Source organism: Anser cygnoides, chromosome 2 (assembly GCF_040182565.1).
Source record: "Anser cygnoides isolate HZ-2024a breed goose chromosome 2, Taihu_goose_T2T_genome, whole genome shotgun sequence".
Classification (NCBI taxonomy): Eukaryota; Metazoa; Chordata; class Aves; order Anseriformes; family Anatidae; genus Anser; species Anser cygnoides.
In genome coordinates this window covers 59,073,355-59,090,513 of record NC_089874.1, presented here as the reverse complement: position 1 = coordinate 59,090,513, position 17,159 = coordinate 59,073,355, and positions in this window count along the sequence as shown.

Here is a 17,159-nt window from a genome sequence, read left to right as displayed (position 1 = left end):
ACAGTGATGTTATTGCAGCTGTGGAGAAATCCCACTGTCTGTATTTCTGGATGATTACAAGTGGACATTGTGCCCTGGATATAACCTTTTGGTTTGATATGTAGTATACTGTAAACCTACCATGACACTCAGGAACAGAATTTCAAATCGAGAAGTGTTGGTTTCATTGCCTAACACCCATTGATATTAATAGGGGTGTGGCAGTTAAAGCAGAATGTACAGCTTTGAAAACATGCCAATCCTTAAGTCTTTACTATGTCAAAATCATCCCATCAGGCTGAATTCAGCATTGGCACAGATGACGAAAGCCTTTTGGGCACACACACTTAACTGTAATTTCATCTGAGGGATAGCTGCAGTCTAATCCATAGGGTATTAGGCTTTCCATTAAAACATATTCACAAGGTGGCTCTTATCACTTCCTCTGACATTTCTAGCAGTAAAGCTAGATGTAGTAGTTAAAAACTATGCATCTGTGTCACTAAAATATTCCTAGATACAATTATAACCTAGCTTCCTAGACTATGTTATAAGGTAGAAAAAAATGATCTTTATTTTTATCTTTATATTTGGACATTCTCTGGCCACCACATTTATCACAAAAGCTATTCTGAATGAGCCTGAGTGACTGCTAGCACACTTCTGATGAACAGTTAATAGTGTATTGAGAACTAGCAGTTGCAGGTTTTTTCCCTGTTAGCTCACTGATTGATTTTCCTCCCCGCTTTAACTTTGACTTTCTTCTGTTAATAAACATTAACAATTTTCAGCCACTGGGAAAGTTGATTGGAAAAAAAAAATCAGTATTCCCTGGTGACTGTTTTGTTGGAAGTGATAACCTCTCTGTGTTCAATTAGGCAAGCTGCAGATGTGTAATAAATAACTAGGGAAACTGAAAACACTTTTTTTCTCCTGAACTGTTCACACACACACACAAATGCAAACACACTGTAGAAAGCTCATTGCTTGTCTCTGCTGCCTTTCTCAGAAGGGTAATTAAACATTTCCCTCATTTGTTCCTGAGAAAGATTACCTTCTCAGTCGAGAAGAAAAGCATGGCTGTCCTCTTATCTCTTTTAAATGGCTGTTGTGAGAGCAGCTTAAAAAGTACTATCTAGAAGATTTTTATTTATTTTTTTCACCATACTTCTGGCATCATCATGCTGGTGCGTCATTTCCACTCATCTGCTAAAACAGAAACACAATGTTCCAGCATACTTTGTGTGCCCAAAACGAAGGGGTCCACCAGGCAACGAGGACGCAGGACAGCTATCACATCCACCCCATGCTCTCCTTTTGTCCAAAGAGAGGACAAATGATATAACTAATTTTCTAGTCTCGGAGATCTAATTTCGTCACTCATTACTAACAATGCAAAGCTGCTCCCTATTGTGTCTAGCATCAGTGAATTGCAACAATTGTTTCCAATCCTACTCCCCCCCCCCCCCCCTTTTTTTTTTTTTTTTTTACAGTTAGAGCCTAGCTATAGGCAATTTCAGGGCTTTATTATTATTCAAAGTGAAGTTTGGCACATAAGATAGAAGGCTATTTTTCTTTTTGAATTAAATCTGGCTGACATTTGCTTAGCTGTTTCTCAGCTCTACAAGTAAAACAAGAGAAGTAGCTTTGTTATTTCAGTCTGTTTTTATCATTTTTCAAGAACAGCTTGAATTAAAAAAACAGGGAACTCATATGCTGGGCTTTGCAAAAAAAAAAACCCCTTTGAACAACTAAAATGGTGGACCAGATTCAGCGGTTAAATGTCAAAGGGTTCAAGGTTTTCATCAGAAATAGATGCAAGAGTGTGAAGCTAAAATCCAGGCTCTGCTTAAATCAAAATCAAAGACTCCCAGTGTCTTCAGCCCAATATCACGTAAAGCAATGAGCAGGAAGGAGGAGCTCAGTTGAAAGTTAATTCACATGGAATCTAAATTAAACATCCTGGTATGATTCTTCATTGTGAAAGAGTGCTCCAGAAGATAGAAAATCACCCAAAATGAGGCTAGGGCTTTAGAGATATCAAAGGTCTACGGACTCTTAAAGACAGTTCTAGAACACACAGATAATTGCACCCTCTTATAATAATGTACAGATGGATTTAAACTTAATGGAATTACAGAGTTTTCTATTATGGTCTGTAATTCTTCCACAATGTTGTTATCTAAGTCTTTGGATTGAGCTCAGTGATTCACAAACTCTGGAAGTGACTCATGACTTCCACTGAGATCACCATTATGACAGGTAAGCCCTGAAGAAAGGTGCTGCCGGCAGGTATATGGAGACTGTGATTCATCCATGAAGCCAGGAGATGAATGTTTTCCTAGCTGAATGCTTCTAATCATTTTGGCCACATCAAAACAGGCTAATTTGCAGCAATCACAGTGCAGAGACTAACCCAACAAAGCTCAAATCTGGTTGAGGAGAGGATGGGAGAGGAAGGGTTCCTCATTTTTGCTCTTGTACAGTAGCACACTTCTTTTACTGTTTCAATACCTTCACGGAATCAGTGAATTAGTGAATCACTAATTACCTTGCTCCATATAACAATTGTTTTACTAGAGATAAATGGTTGGATTGCCTCATCAGGACAGTAGTAGTCCCAACATGCAAGAGCTCAGAACAACAGGAGAAGTCTTTCTACTGTTGCTCTCCTTCCTAGGCATCACATCAGAAACTCTCTGAGGCTAACACACAATGAGAAAGATGTCCTCCTTCCCCCAGTAATTAATGCACAAAGAGGAAGATCATGACATGCAACACAATTAGTCCTAATGTGTTGAAATATTACCTGTATGGAAGGTGGTGCAGCGTAGATGATCTATAACTTGAGATACCTTTTGACCTGAGGAGAAAAACAAACTATGCTAGATGGCAACCCCCAACCTTGTATATAACTAGGTTGGTTACTGGAACACATATCAGAAGTTAGGTTCTTTCTTGTGGTGTTAAACATGTACTTCCATCATTTAAATGGACTCCTAAATTGTAGCAACTCAAATGAGCTTCACCGGTTGTACAAGTACAGATTTTGCATGGAAAACTGTATAGTTTCCTTACTTTACCTCTGGCTCTTGGGCAGTAGTTAAAATACATTAAAAACACGATGAAAATATGCTCACATAGCAACTGAGAAAGGGATTGAGTGAAGAAAGCGCAAGGCACATGGAAAACATTTTCTGCATGAAATAATTGCTCTTCCTGCTTAAAAAAAGGGGGGGGGGGGGAGGGGGGGGGAGGAGGGCAAACGCTCAGTGAAGAATTTCAATAGAAATCCCAAATGTTAAATTTCCCTAGAGCACATTCATTAAACATGTACAGGCAGATTTTCAAAAATACTAATTTCTCAACAACTCCTATTAAGAATAATGTGACTTGCTGTATGCTAAACAAATTAAAAATTGTAGCAGGAACTGGATAGGAAGCACAGCCTTCACAAACATAGCAGTGCCAGGGATCTGCCAGTGATCTCAGCGCTGCCACTTCTCTGCCTGCTGGCTTTCTGTTCTCTTGTGTCAGTGTTACTAGAAACATTTGTTAGACGAGGCAGATATTGTGAGCTGGATTCTCATCTCAGTCATACAGCACCTAATCCTGAGAAACTACAGAAAACCATGTAATTATTTGGCTTCATCATATTTACATTGATCTGACACATACATCGAGGAATGGGAACCTGGCCCTGAAATTCCACATGCTGTGTGGAAGGAAAGTCACTTGTTGAGCACCAACAGCATGCTCAGAAAGTGCCAAGAATCACAATAAATTAATAATATTTTCTTTGTGTCATTAAGAAGCTTGGAACTAGATCCAAAACAACACAGAAGTGGCTTGGAAAAAATGTCTTGCACTTTCACTGCCATCGTATGTCATTCTGCCAGGGTGATTGATCCTACAGAAGAAGAGCCAAAACAATCAGAATGGGGGTTTCCCTTTGCAATGAGGACAATAAAATATATTTGCTATTTAAAACGAGTAATAAAGATGGAAACAGTGAAACAAAAAAAGGAGATGATAAAATATGTACATTTCTTGCAAAGACTTAAAAATAGAATGAAATAATCATAATGATCAAAATTATCTCAATAAATAGTACACAAGTTCATCTGCTGACAGCAACCATTGTTCTTGACTGATGGAACTAAATCAATAGAAACCTCATTTAAGCCAAGACTCTGCTCACCAAAACTTTTGCATCATCTTAATTAAGCCTGGTATAAGGGGAATAGAGAGGAGAAGAAGAAAAAGAAAGATAATCACACTTAATTAAACTGACACAACTATGCTTTTAGAAACCCCTGAGGTCCTGGATTACCCCTATATTTAACAATCATGCCTCTCATGCCTCTTCCTCCTTCTTGTGCCTGAGCTTAGAAGAACACCTCAGCTTATTCCACCCAATACACCGACACAGGTGTTGCTGAAGCCCTTTAGCAGGCAATCTACTAGTTTCTCAGTGCATGCTCCAAAGAGTAGTTCAGTTGAAGCCAAAATTTCAACATGTTAGAAAGCCTGGAAATTGGAAAAGGAGGAAAAGAGTAAACAACAGGAACACATGGTTAGAGGCAGCAACCAAGAAGATTTCAGATCAAATATAGATATAAATAACAGAGGAGCCAACTGTGACAATGAATGGCAGCAATAAGATCTTCTCTGATCTTCTCTCCCCCTCTACCCCCTAAAAACACAATAAAAAACAGTAACTCTGTGGCTGCAACTGGTATGGGGTCTTTTCTGTAGCAATCGCTTTCCCTACAAATTATCAGTCTGATACATCCACCAGCCAATGCTTGCAGAAGTCTAGTCTATCTCTTACATTACCGATAGAGACAAACATGAGAGAGCAAGTTACATCAGCATTATGAGCAACCATCCACTCTTAGCTGGGCACTGCAGCTAACATGAAACATATTAGTATGGAACTGCTTAAACAGACCATGGTATGTGTAGTTGAAACCCTTTTGCCCTTGGTGTTGTAGTTACTGCTACCTTCCTGAAGGTTTAAGCTCCTAGATCTTGCCTCACAGTGGTAAACTAGGAGTGGTTTAATAAATGCCCTCAATTAGTTACATTTTCTGAGCTGTTGAAAATCCAACTTAAGTGCTGTAACTATCTATACCTCAATGCACAAACTTTCTGTAAGGTTTTCCTGGAACAATGTAGGCTTATAAAGGCTTGTATATATGACAACATATAATATATAGTATTGTAAATGTATTGATCTGTACATATACAGAAGAATCCATTTATAAGATTTAAATTTAAATTACAGATCCAATTAGTGTTTTTTTTTTAGTCATTTTGTTTTTTTTAAGAGGCTATTTGGCTTTGACTTTTTTTTTCTTGTTTGTTTGTTTGCGAGGGACATCCTTGGTTATGTGCTAGTTTCAGCCTTCCCTTATTTGTTCTTTCCATTTTTTTTTTCAGCTCTCCTTCCTGCTGTATATTAAATGAAGGACAAACATGTTAATAGCATCAAGAGATACTGAACGGATATTTAGGATGATTAACAGGCATGCACACCTGGCCATTCATATTAACCTATATCAGAGTTCCATAAGGTTCCATTATACAACACACAATAAAATAAGGTTACCAGGTGAGAAACTAAATTACCAAGTATTTAGATCAGATACCCAGATGTAATTCATAGCAAGTCAAAATGCAGTGTGTAAGCTGAAGCAAGGGAAAGGAAAATAGAAGAGGCAAACACCTGAAAGAGATACTAATTACATTTTGCAGTTCAAGCAGGGGAAACAACAAAAGAAGGGAATTATTTCAGGTTATGTTCAGAGAGAGGTTAGATTATAACCTTTTAAGAAAAGGCCATAAACTGCTAGGCAGAAAAATCAAGAAAAGGAAAGGATCCACAATGAAGCTACAGGGATATTATAGCTTGACTTGGGCGGGGGAAGAAATCACTCATGGGAAGTTTTGGCATTTGTCACAAAAATGTGTTTAAAACCAAGATGAGTTTCAGCTGCAAAGCATGAACCTGGAGTTCCCTGAAGCTCACAGATGTTTGACTCCAAGGTTTTTGTTCAAGCTGGTCTATATGTAAAAAGTTGAATTAACCCATTAAGATTCACTGTTGCTGCCATTTTAATCCCATTTTTTAAAAGTTTGGAAAAAAAAGGGGCGGGGGAGAGGGGGGGGAGGATGGATTTGGGCATCTACAGTTATAGACTAGTCAAGTCAGTCTGAATCTAATTGACATGTATCCAGCCAGGTCTAAATATTCACAAAAATATTCCACCCCTATCTCCTAAAAATCTCTTAAAAGCACTTTTATTTACACCCCTCACACTTTTGTTCCCTGTATCCAGTCTTTTGAGTATATTCAGCCCACCATCCAAATCTTATTTGTACCTTTCTTTGCTGCAAAACAGGAACAAAAAGTAAGATATCACAAACACAGCTGATGTACTGAAGAACATCAGCTGTGTTATACCTAGAAATGGCCGGAGAGGGATGAGCAGAGGAAGCAGCAGGAAGGAACCAGAGCAGTATTTCTTTTCCCATTGTGCTCAGCTGGTTATCAGATGGACTCACAAACCTTGGGAGGTTGCAAGCAGTTGACGATGGCTAAAACCAGTGCCATTCAGAATCTCAGCTCCACCCCAACTGCTATGGAGGTAAGTGGGATTGCTGACAAAGGGCTGCCTCCTGCCCTTAGTAAAAGCACTGCATATGCTGTACTCAGAAGAAATCCTGTCTATGAACACAAAGTAGTTTGAATAAAGCAAATGTTTGCTCTGGAATTAAAATCTCTCTTCAAGAAACAATACAACAGCCTATGGTTTTTCCTTCAAGTGATGGTACTTACACTCTGAATTGTTATGAGTCACAAAGGCCTGGAGCCAAGGGTTTCTCTATGATTACCTATAGCTTAGATACAGGTCAAAGCCCTGCTCCAAACATGAGGCAAACATATAGGTCAAGATATGTCCTTTACATCCTCCCATAGAATGCGTAGAAGCCCTTTGTTTAGCTGGCATCAGTCAATAGCCAGCTTTAGATTCTCATTCCCTTCTCGTCTTGTCATTTTTTTTCTCTCATTCTGATCCACTTCTAACCTTAGGTATTTTCAGGGCTGTTATACATCGCACAGTCTGTGGCCTAATCCTCCTGCTCCCTACGTGCTGTGAAAGGCCCATGATGGCGTTTCATTTCTGCACCTGGCACCACACGTTCCTACGAGTTTCATACCACCCTCCGAACACCTGTACTCCATGTGCTGGTGGCCATTTACTGCAGATTCCTACCTCCAGAAAAGAAACCTAAACTGCTAGCTACTTTAGAGCTGTTCAGAAAGCAGCATGGCCTGCATGGTCACAAGTTTGTCAGAGACCATAGGATCATTGGATAACTGGAGTTGAAAGGAATATGGCAGCCTTTTGGTCATCTTTCAGTGGATGACTCCCATCTTGGCAGCAGAATACTCACTCACTAACTCTTACCAGAAGCTGTCAAATACTACCCAGGGACCAGGGCAGTTCAGCTGCAGATACATATGATCTCTTGCAGTCGGGGTCTAGAGGTAAGTGTTTTAAGGATCTTATGTATTATCCCTCATCTTCTCCTACATGGCAACAGGGGTAGGTGTCAAGGCCCACAGTGTGGGTGAGACTAAGAAATCCCTGAAACAGAGAGAAAGTCCTGAACACTGCTACAAGCCTGCTCACATACTGAAAGCCAGACAGGCACTTACCTCCTTACCAAGGGGTGCAGAAGCTGTCAGCTCAAGTTTCTCAGACACCACCAGTCTCAGTAGTAGCTTTGATTTCACAGTCACAAGAAATTGAGCCTTGGAACTGGGGAATGGCCAAATCTGAGGCCCTTGTTCCTATTTGTTCAAGGCTCCAGTTGGCTAATAACTTCACCAAGGTGTGCACGGTAGCTATTTCTGCACAGCACTGTACTGTTTGAGGACTATTTGATGTTTTCTCATTCCAGCCCTCAAGGTCTGCCCAAGTTATTTCTGCTGGCAAGGGACATTATCTTGCCTTGACACCTGACTGTTTTTTTTTTCACAGATTCACAGAATGACCAAGGTGGGAAGGGACCTCTGAAGATCATCTGGCCCAATCCCACTGCCAAGCAGGGTGACCTAGAGCACATTGAGCATGATGGCATCCAGGTGGATTTTGAGTATCTCCAGGGAAGGAGACTCCACAACCTCTCTGCGCAACCTGTGCCAGCGCTCTGTCACCCTCACAGTAAAGAAGTGTTTCCTCATATTCATCCAGAACTTCCTGTGTTTCAGTTTGTACCTGTTGCCTCTTGTCCTGTTGCTGGGCAGCACTGAAAAAACTCCAGCCCCATCCTCTTGACACCCTCCCTTCAGATATTTGTATAGGTTGGTAAGATCCCCTCCCTGAGGGGGAGGAGGATACAACAACAACAGCAACAAAAAACATCAGGCCATGTCCTCTTGATTCACAATCACACGCACACACAAAAAACAGACAGATCACGTGTTTTGACTGTGATTATTCAAAAGTGGCCTTGCTTTGATCTCAGGGCATTGGGTGAACTTTTTTTGTGATTTACTACATACAAGGTTGCTTAGGTATTCTCAAGTGTAATTAAATGTACTGCTTCCTTTCCTACAAGAAGGAGAAGCCATGCAATTTTTTTCAGGGTTGCCATGTCACCACAGTCTTTCTAACTTTGCCTGACATTATTTAAAATTTCACAGATGCTGCATACTTGGTAAGAAAGCTAAGCTCCACCAGATATTCCTGGCTTAAATAGCTAGGTAAATACAGATTTTCAAGAAAATGTATTACATCTGAAGTCACTCCAATTTTTATTTTTTAATTTTTAATGGTCATTTCTGTGGAGGAGGAACTAAAATAGAAAAATAGAGTGCAAAACTGGCAGTATTACTGACCCATGATAAATATGCTTACAATTCTTACACCTTTAGATGACAAATATTTTTAAGATCTTCTGTTGAAATCCTGTGTTTTGGAAGCATCAGCAAGTCTTTATTGTTTGAGTGTAACAGAGTATCACTTTTTGGTTACCGGACAATTAATGAAACTGCAGGAAAAAATTCACCCATACATCTCCTTTAGCTTAATACAGCGTTGGTATGTAATTTGCCAGACTTTCATCTTTCATCTTCTCCTTTTGACATAGATAATGCTTTGGAAATATAATTAGGAACATACTCTAGAGGAATCATCTTAAGGTACAGCAGTCTACTGAAAAGCTGCTTAAGATTAAAAAAAAAAAATCAGAGCAAAATGGCATTTGTGAACAGCATGGTAATACAGACCCTCACAACTACCTTTTCTTAGGTATTATCTAACCATAACTTTCCTCCTTTCTAACTGTCCTTGGCAAGATAGCACAGTTAATCCAGGTCTACAGCAAATCTTGAGAGCCTCCGACATTTTCCCAGAGGAAGGACACAGCAATCTGGCTGACATGCAAAGAAGTTTGAGTACTTTTAAGGTCTCTCTGCATTCCAAGATAAACAAAGAGGAAAACTCTTACACCCACCTGCTGTGCTCAATTACTGGCAAATTATCAGGTCTCTCTTTCTGCAGGAAGACTTATACAAATAGAAGTCTTCCCTGGACTCTAGTTCTTCTGCAAGGAGAGGGTAAAGACTTCTTCAACCTCCCAAGCCAGCTGCCAGGCTAGGAGTTGCAACCTCCAGCTCCTCCCTGAAAGCCTTCCTAGCTAAGGTTTATAGAATCTTAGAATGGTTTGGGTTAAAAAGCACCTTAAAGCCCATCCAGTTCCAAGCCCCCTGCCACAGGGGAGAACACCTCCCAGCAGACCAGGTTGCCCAAAGCCCCATCCAGCCTGGCCTTGAACACCACCGGGGATGGGGCATCCACAGCTTCTCTGGGCAGCCCGTTCCAGTGCCTTATCACCCTCTCAGTAAAGAATTTCTTCCAAATATCCAATCTAAATCTACCCTTTTTTAGTTAAAAAACATTCCCCCTTGTCCTATCACTACACTCCCTGACAGTCCCCCCCCAACTTTCCCGTAGGCCCCCTTTAGGTAACAGAAGGCCACGGTAAGACCGCCAGAGCATTCTCTTCTCCAGGCTGAACAACCCCAGCTCCCTCAGCCTCTCTTCATAGGAGAGGTGCTCCAGCCCCTTGATCATCTTCGTGACCCTCTTCCGGACTCGCTCCAACAGGTCTGTGTCCTTCTGGTGCTGGGGACCCCAGAGCTGAATGCAGTGCTCCAGGTGGGGTCTTGCAAGTGTGGAGTAGAGGGGGAGAATCACCTCCCTCGCCCTGCTGGCCACGCTGCTTTTGATGCAGCCCAGGATACGGTTGGCTTTCTGGGCTGCAAATGCACATTGCTGGCTCATGGTGAGATTCTCATCAACCAACACCCCCAGGTCCTTCTCCTCAGGGCTGCTCTCAATCCATTCTCCACCCAGCCTGAATCTGTTCTTTAGTCAGCATCTTATTTATATGGTTGATAAGCAAATGGGTTTTGTTCATATCAGAGTTATCTCCCTTGCTAAGAGCAGTAACAATACATACCTATCAGAAAATATGGGTGTACATTTCCTCAGGAGGGAAAAAAAAAAAAAACACAAAAAAAAAACCTTGCTGTTGACACAATCTTAAAATGTTGGCTACTTCACTGCAAATACCACATCCATAATATTTGCAGCAGATTTTTCCAATTGCTGATCTTCAAGTTCTTATGGGATATAATCTGTATTCAGAAGATAACTCCAGGTAAACCCGTGTAAATAAATGGAATTTTAATTTTAATGCCTACTTTTTAGTGTCTTCCCCCATGTTAAAAATAAAAGAAAATCCTACATTAAGATGTGGGTTGGAAATATTTTGTTTCTTTTTTGGGTAACTTTTAAATCTTTTTTTTTTTTTTTTTTACAACACCAACAATTTTGAAGAAAAAATGGTTCAACACTTTAATTTTGAAAATACTGAAAACACATTTTGACAACTGATTATTTTTTTTAACTAGCTCTATTTAGTGAATAGGGAGAAGCCCCTCCCAAACAGTAAATTTGTTCCAATATACAATTAAATAGGGTACAGTTACCTATGTGTAAACCAGCTCAGTGCATGCTTTTATGCAATATCAGCCTCCCACTAGACCATACTGACTGATTCTTCCCAGTTCATGTATTTCATACAGCAGAGGCTCATTGCTGAATCGGGTGCCTTTTAGTCTTTTTATCCCAGAAGTTTGTTTCATTTCTTTGGTGAACATGTGACTCACTGATGATAGCGTGTCGTATTCTCTGTACCCTTCAAACAAGCCTCCTTGGTGGAGAAGTTAAATTATGTTTTCTCTCCTGCCAAATAGAATAACAGAATCATCTAACATCTGAGCTGGAAGGGACCCACAAAGATCATCAAGTACAACTCCTGGGTCCCCAAAGGACCACCCCCTCGAATAAAAAAATAAATAAATCAGACCATGTGTCTGAGAGCGTTGTCCAAATGCTTCCTGAATTCTGACATTAGTATATTCACTTCATGTAAACTATAGCTTTTATTTCTTTTCACCTTCCTGGGCTTATACACAAGTTTGAGAGAGTATCTAACCAAGAGGCGACAACCTTTTCATCTGAAGTTAACTTATGACCAGTAAAGTCAAAAACACAAGAAAGTGTACATCGATCATCCTTGAAAACTAATTATACCAAAAACATCAATTTCTGTAAAGGACAGGAACAGTTATGGAGAAATGTCACAAAGCTAGCATAGACACCCTAGCATATTTATTTCTTATGAAGAAAGAGGTGAAGCATAAAATCTTCTGTATGCTTCATCGGCAACTTTCCAAGCAGGACAGGTAAAAAACATGAGTTATGAGATTAAGTAGAGACTGGCACCATCATCCACTTTCCTTTACTGCACAGCCAAATTAAATTTTGTGCTGTTGACCCTTGCAGCCAAAATAAATGTATAGCTGGGCCAAAGCTGGCTGGTGGCTCCAGTTTGCTTAGCTTTGCCAGGGTTAAGGATGCTTGGAGTATTGCATAGGCGTTGCCTTCAAGTCTCCAGGGCAAATGCCTTTCTCAGAGGCATGCTTCAGTGACACAGTGTGCTGAGCATCAAAGGAAAAAATGCAAAATAACTAGAGGAGAGGCATCTCTCCTTCTGGAAGAAGGGAAACAGTTCTGGACCTGAGGAAAGGCAACCTTTTCTCCTGTCCCCTGCCAATGTCTGTGGTGTTCTCTCCCTCCAGTCTCTGGAGCCAGGCATGGTAAATTTATAACTATAGAGAGATATAGATAATACAGTGTTTCCGAATGTTCTCAGTGAGCTTTCTGCTTTCCTTAAAGACCACCTTTTCCATTAAAGGGAAGAAGCCAGCTGACAGAATCTGACACTCACATATAGTTTCCTGATTTCAAATTTGCAGCAGAGCTCATGTCCCCACAGCACTAGGTCTTACTTTTGTGGAATTTATGCCTCACCTAGTCCATGCAGCTTCCATAAATCAAACTGCATTGCTTTCATGTGCCTCTTCTCTGAAGGCAGAGCCCCAAACCAAACTCAATTTTCAAGCAAGCCATTTAAATTCAAGAGAAACAGCTTGCTTAATTGTTCTGCCTCATGCATATTCCAACCAATTCTGGAGAGCTTCAAAAAGCTGAAGCCACCTGTGTTTTAGGTAGCCAAATAATAAAGACTCTCTCGTACTTTCCAGTCATGAAGGGGGTGCCAAAAAGAGAATCAGATCTAGACCAAGCAGATATCACAATGCTGCAGCCATTCCTCATTTCCACTCCAGCCCATTAGCTAAGCTATCTGGGTATGGCAAGCATATGAAAAATAGTTCAGACGCTACAGATTCTTCAGGGTAAGTGACTAGAAATACAGTAATACTATTGGGATGCCCTGAGAATCGCTGCCTTAGCTTCTTTGAAAAGGCAGTACTTTCTTTAGATTGCAATTACAAGGTAGTCAAAGCATATAATGGGCAACAGTACTGCATGCAGCTGTAACTAATTTAGAGAGCACTCTTTCTTTCCCTGGAGCTACTACAGTGGAGAAGCTGTTCCATCACTCTTTTTGGATTGGTTTATTGTAATGCCCTTTTCTATTCTGATCAAGTTTATTGCCACAGAGGTAAATTATTGTCTGAGTTATTTCATGTCTACTTTATACAGCACATGTTGAACCATGTCTTTCTTAGTGCACAAGCATGCAGAAGTTTAGCTACAGCCCCAAGCGTTACATTAGTTGTCTCTGAAGGTTCTCTTGATCAAAACAAGCTCCTGTCTTGTCTTATGCACACCTATCTTGAATAGCAATGTCACTGGAATTAGATAAATAAGGGTAGTATGTGTTGTTCTGTCTCCCTGTTTTCTCCACTTGGTGCTTTATTTTGAAGGGCTACAGTAATCCCTTTCTGTGGTCCTGGGTGGAGACTGAAATGTGGCACTATTCCACCTGGTTCTCCTGATGACAGCCATCAAACTCCCCACACCCAACGAGCCCAGCAGGAAAGCAGAGCTCTTAAATATCTATTTTTGTTTGAAAGCATGGGGCACAACAGGGGAAGACTGACATTTGAACAAGTCTGTCAGTAACAACAGAATGTCCCAGTGGCTGCCTCCTTTCTCTCTTTGCATAATGCTTGCCTTCTCTGTGATGCTTGGCCATCTCCTCTATTGTGATAGTGCACATGAGAGAGACAGGACACCACTCCTTAAGTGCTATTAATCTTGTTTTAATTCAGCAACACTACTGACAGATTTTTTTACTAGTTTTGAACACAAAAAGTGAGCATCCAGCACAGGAGCCAAATAATTTTTAGCCCAATAAAAGGAGCAACATTACAAACTTCTTCATAAAGTCTGTGTACCAGTGATGAATATTCACATTGGCTTTAAACCAGTTATAGACTGAAGCCAGTGCTAATGGGTGCAGGTGCAATAGCTCCTGGAGCCCTTGCAGTAATATACTTCTCATTCACAGCCAACAAAACTCCCCTGAGTAATTGTATTCATATTATTGCTGTAGCTATTACTGAGTTATTACAGTTATTGAGTTATTACAGTCACTGAGTTTAATAGTGATCTTCAGGGAAAGGCAAGCTGTTAAGGCAAGGAGCTCACTATTAAGTACCTTACAGCAACCCTTCGAAGGTTGTCATTGGACAGGGCAGAAGCATCACCTCTGAGCACCCTGGCTTAAGGTCCTGCTAAACTGGTTTCAAGGAGCAGGGCAAAAATCCAAGAAAGCACAAAAACAGAGGACTCTATTGCTTCATTGAGGACATCAGGCTCTTGTCCAAGTGAAGGAATTGTGTTCATGTTTTATATTATACTACCAGAGACACAAACCCTTGTCCCCATTTCTCATGACCAGAAACACTGCAGCGAGAAGACTTTGTCTTGACATAGGTAAGAGATCTGACAGATGGAGGGGAAAGGACATGCCCCAATGTAAAGTAAAATAGAGCAGATAATGGAGCGTGAGCCAGTGAGAGGGATCATTCAGTAGCACAGAACTCTGCCTGGGAAGACTTGGGCTCAATTTGTTGGTCGTCCTCTCAGTTCCTGTGTGATCTTGGACTAGTCAGACATTCTGTGGCCCCTTCGAAAAAGCAGACAGGCAGTGTTCCTGCCTCACTGGCTGTTTCTGAGGATGTGCTCAGATACTTTACGTAAGGCCATGCAGACAGACTGCCAATTTCTGGTGAAAAGACTAGTAGAGCAGCAGACCTGAGTATCACACAGCATCAGCAGGCTGGAGACTCTGGTCCTTTCTCTTCCTCCACTCTCCAAGGTATCTATTAAACCAAAGATATAAGTACAATCATTCTTGTAGGTCAGATGTCCTGATCACTTTAGGAGCTAACATAGGATTCAGCAAGAAAACTTTTAGAACCAGAGCATAGAACTCTGTCAGCTGTTACACGTACACACACAAAGAAAAAAATAATAATAAAAAAAAATCAATAAATGAAGTTTTAAGTTTTAAGATGCATTTAAAACAAACAAACAAACAAACAAAAAGTAATTTACTGGCAATCTCAATGTAGTTTATGGTAGATGAAAGTCTATGAGTTGCAGAAGTCTGTTTACATTTTTTCTACTGGAGTTTGGCGTATTAGTTGTATAATAATCCTGGAAATAGCCAGAGACAGGGTAGTCACAAAAGGCCACTGTGACATATTAGATTTAAGAGATAGTTGTGCCTCACTTATAGATCACGTGCACCTTTTGAGGCCAGAAGCAAAACTGTCACCCCAGGTAACAACAGTATGACTGAACTCCTGCACGATTCTGATGGTTGTTTGCTGGTTAGTTCTTGAGAGCCACGGCTACCGAGAGCCAAGCTTTCTGTGGACCCCTTGCTCTTCATCCTGAACATGGCACAGAACAAGTGGCAAGAAAGCACACAGCCTTACTGCACTGCCAGAGATCGCTGGTGGAGAGCGGGAGCACTGCACTTGTCAAGCAATGAAAGCAATTCACCAGGGAGAAGCAATGGAGTATGTCTGTGCAGCAATACTCATAATGCAAATTAAAATGGATACACGTCACTCAGATCTGAAATTAAAAAGCAACATACAAATGCAGCCTATCATTATATTGGTTTGCTACTTCTGAGAACATAATCCCAGTCATGAAAAAGTCTTTAACCCTTCAGGATGCATAAGTATTATGTAACACTCTCAAGAGGAAGATCCTGTCTTCTCAGAAACTGGTTGAAGTACTTAAGGATGCAGCAAAGGAATAATTTCACAAAAAAAAATCTCTCTGCAGTTGTCTATGTATTAACCTGCAGTAAAGCAGCAGGCATGGGATGTTTGGAGCAATTCATTCTGTTGAGGCAGAACAGATTGACTCTTTCTGAGCACATGGTCACACATCAGCTACCTTCAGAAGTACGCGACGGTCAACCCCCACCTCCTGCAACACGGTCTTATTTACAGTGACAAAGATACCAGGCATGCAAATGTTAGGTAAGCGGATCAAAGAGTACAGCCATTGCAGTACTTCAGGAAGTCTTGAAAACAAGCCTTTGCTCAGACACCATTTTTTTCCTAAATATTTTGGTTCAGCTCACAGTCAGGGCACTGGCTGGCCTACTTTGCTTGCTTGTTATCTAGGCCCGCAGATTAAATTTTGCAGTCCTCTGCAACATGGCTGGGTAGTAAGTCAGTGTAGTAAAGAACATTTGAATCTTTAGAGCCTTAGAAGTACCCAGATTTCAGAAAGGCAGGATATGGGCACAGGCAGAGATGGACAAGTTGCCCTCGAGCGCCTTAGCTGAACAACCACACACCTTAACCACCCACACCAGCTCACAGAAAAGAAGCTGTAAGACAATTTTTAACAGAGGAGCTGATGTTTTTGGGGTACAAAAAATGCATGCCAGCCCTCCATTTCACAAGCACAGGTCTCCACTGTGCATTCCTTCAGTGATTCCTTGTGTGTGTCGACTGCCTGCAGTCTGTGCAGCCTTGGCCAGGCATCAGGGGCCAGGAGCCCTCTGTCCCCCCTCTGCTGGAGTCCACTGTGCCCTACCAAATACACGGCTTCAGCCCAGAGATATCAATACAGAAACTCCTAAGTGGCTCCAGCTGCTCACAGACCTTAAAGACTGCCTTTATATACAAAGCCATGTGTTGGAAACTGGTTAGCCAGCTTTAACTATGAATTGGTTTTACATTGCTGTATTTACTCTGGAGCATTCACCTCTGGGGCAAGAATGCTGTATGGTTGTACCTGCTTTCGGTCCGTGCATTTGATAAGAGATGGCGTACGGCAGCAGGCTGCCCTTATGATAATGCCATGGAGAACCACCTTTTCACCCCTTCCCCGGGGCAGCTGTGCTCATGCCGAGAGCTAATGCTCACCCTGCAAGCGTTTCAGCATGTTGCAACGAAAGAGCAAACATAAATTTAGCTTTCTCATTTCACAAACATAGAAGTTCTTGTCTGTACACACCAAAGGCAGACAAGAATAATTTTCTCCCAGCCTACACCACATAGGATCAGTTATCTCCTGACAAATATCGGGGCCCAGACAATCCAACCATGGCTAATTTCCAGAGCCACAGGTGCACTAGTAGCCAGTCAGTACAACACAAGGCAGCATAAGTACTCTGCTGAACTAAAACAGGGCAGTAGAAGGCTGTAAAATATATATAATTATTGCAGCTAAGCTCTTCCAAATAGC